At 36.3% G+C, this 7121-nt stretch overlaps 1 pseudogene; it reads right to left on the bottom strand.

Annotated features, from left to right (window-relative positions):
* Positions 1-6057: 6057 nt before the first annotated feature.
* Positions 6058-6346, bottom strand: LOC145520254 (large ribosomal subunit protein eL37-like; annotated as a pseudogene).
* Positions 6347-7121: the final 775 nt, after the last annotated feature.

Below are 7121 nucleotides of genomic sequence, written 5' to 3'. Positions count from 1 at the left end.
GGAAAGCACACATTTTGTGGCCTAGATACATTTATTTGAATGATACCTATCTGTTTACACGTTGTCTTATTTCCTGATATTGTTTCTTGCTAAGTCCTTACAGAAACATTGTAGATTCTTATATATGCCTTGTTTATGCTTATTGAATGGATGAATAAATGAAGACCAGAAAAATGCCATGTAGGTCTGGAACATTTCTAAGAATAAATCATCCAGCCCTGTCCCATTGTAACACTGTAGTTGAGGAAATGCAAGTCTGGAAAGGCTGTATAATTACAATTAGATGCAGAGGGGAGTCAGTATCCATTTCCTTTGATTCTCAATATGTTTTCCATTGTAATAATACAACTGCTGCTAAATTGATCGACTCTTTACAACTGTTGACCCTAGGATTGAGGAGGTTCTTACTTCTATACCTGAACCTAGATTAACCATAATATAACTTCCTACTATGGAAATATCTCTTACAGTAAGACATATGCCATAACCCATAAATTCTACTTCTCAGTAGGTACATAAGATACATATATATACTCAGTACTTATATAAGATACAGGTATATAAGATAAGCAAAAGCAAATGTTTATTTCAGTTATCTTAATAATAATAAAATCCTGAAAAGAACTCAAATGTTATTCTATATGGTGAGTGGTTAAATGACTCTTAATATTTTTAATTATGAAATATTATGCAACAGTTAAAAAGAACAAGTCATACCTATGTCAGGGGCTTCCCAGGTGTCTCAGGGGTAAAGAATCTACCTGCCAATGCAGGAGATGTGGGTTCAACCCCTGATCTGAGAAGATCCCCTAGAGAAGGAAATGGTAATACACTCCAGTATTCTTGCCTGAAAACTCTACAGGCATAGGAGCTTGGCAGGCTATAGTCAGTGGGGTCTTAAAGAGTCAGATCAGACTAAGAGACTGAACAACAACATACTGATATCTATGTTCAGTTACAGCAACAGAATTCTAAGACATTGTACAACAAAAAATGAAAGCTGAAGAATATCTACAGTATATGAAACACATAGACATATGAAAAATAATATGTATAGCTATTCTGGATCCATTTGACATACAGCATTAACAAAGGGTGGGAAATAAATGTTAAATTTTTGATAGACACAGTTATCTATGGAGAAGATGAGACTAAAAGTGGAAGGCAGCTTAATAGTTACCTTGATTTCATCTCCAAGTTTAAAATTTGTGTGCTAGGTTGCTTCAGTCATGTCTGACTCTTTGCGACCCTATGGACTATAGCCCACTAGGCTCCTCTGTCCATAAGATTCTCTTGGCAAGAATACTGGAGTAGGTTGCCATGCCTTCCTCCAGGGATCGAACCCTCATCTCTTCCTTCTCGTGCATTGGCAAACAGATTCTATACCACTAGTGCCACCTCGGAAGTCCTTAAAATTTGTAAAACACAGGATATATTCATGATTTTTTTTCATGTAATGTGAAAAAAGATTTTTTAAAACAGTATTATCCAATAAAAACTTAATGTGCCTCTATTCTGACATTCCTTTACACTAGGGGCTAAGAAAGAATACGCAGATATGCAGAAGTGGTTTTCATTCCAGGCCAGCTCAAGTTCTATGAAAGAGATAACATAAATATTGATATTTAATTATTACAGGAAACAAAATTATAAAGAGTAAAGGAGCAGTAATGAAAGAAGATGGCTACATGGAGCATGCTTTTGTCAACAAATAGTTAATAATAAGAAACCAATTTTTTCAACTCTAGATAAGTGATCCTCAAATATTCACTATTCTCTGACACAAAGATCAGAATTTCCAAGCTTTGACTATTCTGAAATATCTTATCTTTTGTTGTTTCTACTCTTAATCATTATGTAGGTTTCGACATCAGTGAGAATCAGAAGAAATGTGTAAAAATCAATAGCAGGAAAAAAGAGGGAATATTTAGACATATATTAATAATTAAGAAGAAACAGTGAAGTATATAAAAATGTTAAGTTATTGGTAAAGACAAGTGGTTTCCAATTAAAATATTTAGCTTTCTGAGCTCTGAGCCTACTACTAGCAAATATGTCTTAAAATGAAGCCTTATTCAGAAAGAGCTTCATGAATAGGTATCTTACACCAAAATGATTCACAGTGAAGCTTTGTGAGCTTCGTTTGTGGGAAGTTTATGTAGTGTAGAGGTTAAGATCACAGGCTTAGTGCTTAGTCATACCTACGTTTTGAAACCTGATTCTGCCGCTTCCACTGCCAAGATCACTGTAAGATCTTGGGTAAGTTTTATTTAACCTATCTATACCTCAGTTTACTCTTTTCTTAAAGCCAGTAACACTGCATACCTCATAGATTGTTTTAGTGGAGTGACGAATACAGAAATAAAGCACTTAGCTTAGCAGGGCTCAGTAAGCTAGAGAAGAGTTACATTTTCCTCTTCCAATGGAAGTTTATAAATGTAGGCAGACAGTAAAATGATAGCCTTTTATCAGTGTTCCACAAAACAAAGTGTAGATCATCTAGCTCTTTAGTTTGGATGAAGATAGCCACAAAAGAAATGATAGTTTAATCCTCGAGGTTAGCCTTTTGGGTTTTAGGTAAGAGTAGAACAATCAGACATTTTTCTTGGTTTAGCTGGACCAAGGAGAAATGAGGGAGGGACAGAAGGTATCACCGAGGTGCCAGTGGGGACATGATGAACACTCACTGTTCTGCATCAGGGCTGTCCTCTGCTCACAGATGTAACTGTCTGTGGACAAGGACCGGGGGAGAAAATAGACTGAGGTAGGTAAAATTGTGAAGAGGATCTGCTGGTGGTAAATCATTCCATAGCTATGTAGTTCCTTTAGAATGGCCCTTTCCCCTCATGGGTATATCTATCATGAGCTTTACTTTAACAAAAAAATGGATTGGATAAATGAATAAAGAAAATGTGGTACATATATACAATGGAATATTACTCAGCCATAAAAAGGAACAAAACTGTGCCTTTGTAGAGATGAGGATGGGCCTAAAATCTGTCATACAGAGTGAAATAAGTCAGAAAGAGTAAAACAAGTCTCATATATTAATGCATGTATGTGGAATCTAGAAAAATGGTACAGAGGATCCTAGTTCCAGGGCAGGAATAGAGATGCAGATGTAGAGAACAAGCATGCGCACACAGCCAGGGATGGGGATGGGACAAATTGGGAGATTAGGATTGACATATATACACTACTTTTTTGCATTGATAGACTGATCTCCCCTGCTTCTTTCACTAGAAACAAAAAATGTCTATTCAACCTTCTTTGTAAAGTAACTGTCTGTAAATTAAAATGTATTAAAAATAATTGTCAAGATGGCAGTTGAAATCCAAGTCAAGAATTCAGTATTATTTTTCTGGTCTTAATACCAACACTATCATAAAATAAGTCAACACAATAAGTGTACAAGAAAACTATTGGTTCTCAAAATGCCTTCATCTAGAGAAGAACTAAATATTTTTATTGAGCAAAAAGCACTTTACTTTCATAATACCAGTTGTTTCGTGATAACCAGAAGGTTTTGACCAGGTAGATCTAACTTTATCAAACATTAGGAAGTCAAAGTTTTAAAATTTTATGTTGTAAAAAATTAAACCATACCTTTGTTCCTACCAGTTTCATTTATTCGAGATTTAGCCAATGAGGTGTGGATAGTATTAGACTGTATCCAATAGAATGCCACTGAACTAAATTTAACCATCTTTCATTTAACTGAAGAAATGTAACCTTTCAGATAAAAGTTTGGTTCAAAACTGATCATCTATATAAAGGTTTTAAAAAGCAAAATGAACTATATTGTTATTAATATCCCCAACCAGGATTCTATACACGGATTGCAAAAGCTAACCTGCTTTATAGTTTGTTTCATTTATCTTTTTTGCTTTCATTTCCAAGAGGTGAAGAAACAAATTTAATGTTTAACCTCAGTAAACACAGGTAAAGTGGATGATAGGTTTATTTCATTCCCTTTACACATTTTGGGGGCTTCCCTGGTGGCTCAGATGGTAAAGAATCCAGCTGCAATGCAGGGGACCTGGGTTTGATCTCTGAGTTGGGGACAACTCCTGGAGAAGGGAATGGCTACCCACTCCAGTATTCTTGCCTGGAGAATCCCACAGACAGAGGAGCCTAGTGGGCTACAATCTACAGGACTGCAAAGAGTCCGACACAACTGAGCAACTAAGCACACACATTTTTACACAAATCTAGCTTTATTTTACAGAGAAGTCTTCTCAAATAATAAATTCTTTTTGGAAGCTGACAGGATAACAGTTAAACCAAGGATAAATAACATAAACTTTTATCGCAAATTATTTCCCTTTAAATGCAAGAAGGGGTGGTCTAAAACAGGAAAACTAACTAATTTCTGGCATCCTTTCTTCATCTAAATTTCTACTATAATGACTGGGGTTTTGAACAACTATATCCAATCTTTCCATCAGAACAATAAAAACTTATTTTAAGTTAGGGGCTTAAGTAAATTTTTGAAAATTCTAATCATTGAAAGAATCACAAAGGAGTCACAATTTTAATATTGTATAGTCATATACAGTGTCTAATATTTCAGAATCAAGAGATCGGAAACTCATTCTCAGGAAAGAATGGCTTTCCACAGCACCTCACTCACTCACTGGAAACTTTACTGATAAGTTGCATTTGTTATCATAGAAGTCAGATTCACTTCAGCACTAGGATTCAGATTGTTGTACAATGACAAAAGATACGATGTCTCAGAGCAAGACAAGTGCAGTTTATCTACAGTAAAACCTCAGGTTGAACGATTGAGCTTAAAGATGCAAGGTGATGAATAGAAGTGCTTCTTAAAATGTAACGTGTTTAGGAATCGCTTGGGGCTCTTTGTTAAACGCACATTGTAACTTAGTAGGTCAAGGTGGAGTCTGAGATCTTACATGTCTAACAAGTCCCCTGATGGTATGAATTCTGGGAATCTACCACTACAATGAGGTACATAACTCTGATATTTAAAGTCATGCAAGGTTAATATTTTTTTATCTGAAACCTAAGAATGTTTGGATTTGAAATGTAAGAATGTTTGGAGGTCATTTTCTGTCATGAACTTTCACAGGCAAAAAGTATTGATGGCAAAGGTATGGGGTGCCAGGCTAATATTTTTAGCTATAAATCATCCCTTTGTTGAATTTGTTTGCTGAAATGAATCTAAATCTTCTAACATATCAAGCCAACCGTGCTTACAGATTTGTGCACATGGATTTTAGGGTTTATACAGAATTCTTTCCTGTATCTGTGCTACTTATTTTTCCTTATTTGGATGCCCCAGATGGCATGACATGAACCAGGGGAAGGGTGGGAAAGAGTTGAATGTAAGTTTATATGCTTTTAATTTTCTTTTGAAATGTAGCAGATATTTTGTATAAGCTGTTTATAAATAACTGCCAAAATGTTTGTGGAAACACTTAGTTTAGTTAGGTTAGTAAGGACCCATAAAGTCACTAAGTTTACTTAGGTTAGTAAGGACCCATTAGATCACTAAGTTAATGTAAAATCTGAGAATAATATCACCATCAACCTGAGAAATAATTTTTTATTTGTCCCCCTTGAGACATAGCCTCAGTGTTGCTATTAATGGAGACTATCAGGTGATATCTGGAGCATGACTTGGAAGCAGTTCCTTTATTAATAATGAATAATTTACAGACAGACAACATTCACAATTGTTAAAGTACTTCAAAGGCTATACAGAAAGAATTTCAATATAATCCTAGTTAAGGCTATCCTTGTTTGACTCTAACATAAAAAAAAAAACACTTTTCTTAATTTTAGACAGGAAGGCCAACATTCATTACTCTTTTATATGAAAATTTAGGCATAAAAATTTAAGGCCACAGAAGTCATCAGGAACAGAGTAGAGGATAGAACTGGTTATTTCAGAATAGTGTCCTCCTCCACTAAATTCTCCAGAAAAGCCTTCTCTGAGTAAAATGTAGGTGGACAGAATTTCCCCTTTTTCTTTCTTTTTTAAAATATTTTAAAAATACAGAATATTTATTGCACATTTACTCATCGAAATTCTTAAGACGAACTGGATGCTGTAACAGCTGCCCTCTTGAGTTTAGGTGTTGTTCCTTCGTGGAATCCATGTCTAAATCTGCGGTATACAATTTTTAGGTGCCTCATTCAGTCAGTCCCAGTGGTATTTTGTCTTTTAGCTTTAGCACTCCAGTTACACTTTCTCTTACACTTGGCAAGGTAGCCACATTTGCCACAAGTCGACTTCTGAAGGTGGTAGGTCTTAGAGCTACAGCAGCAGCACAGAGGTTTTATTCCGATATGTCCCAAACAAGGGCGTTCCCTTCGTCATCTTGCTTCTACCCCTCTTTTAAGATTTATTTCATTCAATCCAGAACATTTATTTAAACTGCAATGTGTGCAGTGAACTATAGTAATAGTTCACATGCTTTGTGGAAAAGGATTTATGTGAAAAACAAAACAACTGAAGCTAAAAACAAATTACTAAATGGATTTCTGTGTCTAGTTAGGACGGAGTAATAGGGACCGCATTTACTCTCCTTCCTGAAACAGCTATAAAAGCAGACGAGATACATGGGACAAGGTTTTTCAGATAATGAACAACAGGCACCAAAGGATGGTGATCCCTGAGAAAGAGGAAACAGATAAGGTAAGCACTATGATTCCCTCAGCTCAGAGTCTGAAGAGAGACTCCAGGCGATGGTGCAGGGAGGGGCACTCATGCTGAGTCTGGTCATCTCTTGGAGTTGAGGAAATGGAACTGACTGTCTAGGGAGCCAGGGCACCTAGAAGTTGTGGGGCAAAGTCCGTGTGCAGACAGAACTTCACAGAGAAAGCTCCTGAAATCTCCAGAAGGTCCCTTCAAGTCTTCAGCTGGGTACAAATCAGTTTACTTGTGTAGGGAAACAAGAATCACCTGCAGAATACAAAGACCAATCACCAAAGCTCACACAGAGCTGAGAGTAGTTCATATTCCTAAGCATGGGGTTTTCGTCATAATTCAACAGACATTAGATAGACCACAAAAGTTATTACTTCAGTAGTGGAGCATAGTAACTGCTGCTGCTGCTGCTAAGTCATTTCAGTCGTGTCCGACTCTGTGCGAC

Source organism: Giraffa tippelskirchi, chromosome 9, assembly GCF_054371585.1.
Source record: "Giraffa tippelskirchi isolate mGirTip1 chromosome 9, T2T-mGirTip1v1.2.pri, whole genome shotgun sequence".
NCBI classification, from domain to species: Eukaryota; Metazoa; Chordata; class Mammalia; order Artiodactyla; family Giraffidae; genus Giraffa; species Giraffa tippelskirchi.
The sequence above is the reverse complement of the archived record's forward strand: the minus strand, read 5'-3'. Positions and strand labels throughout refer to the sequence as shown.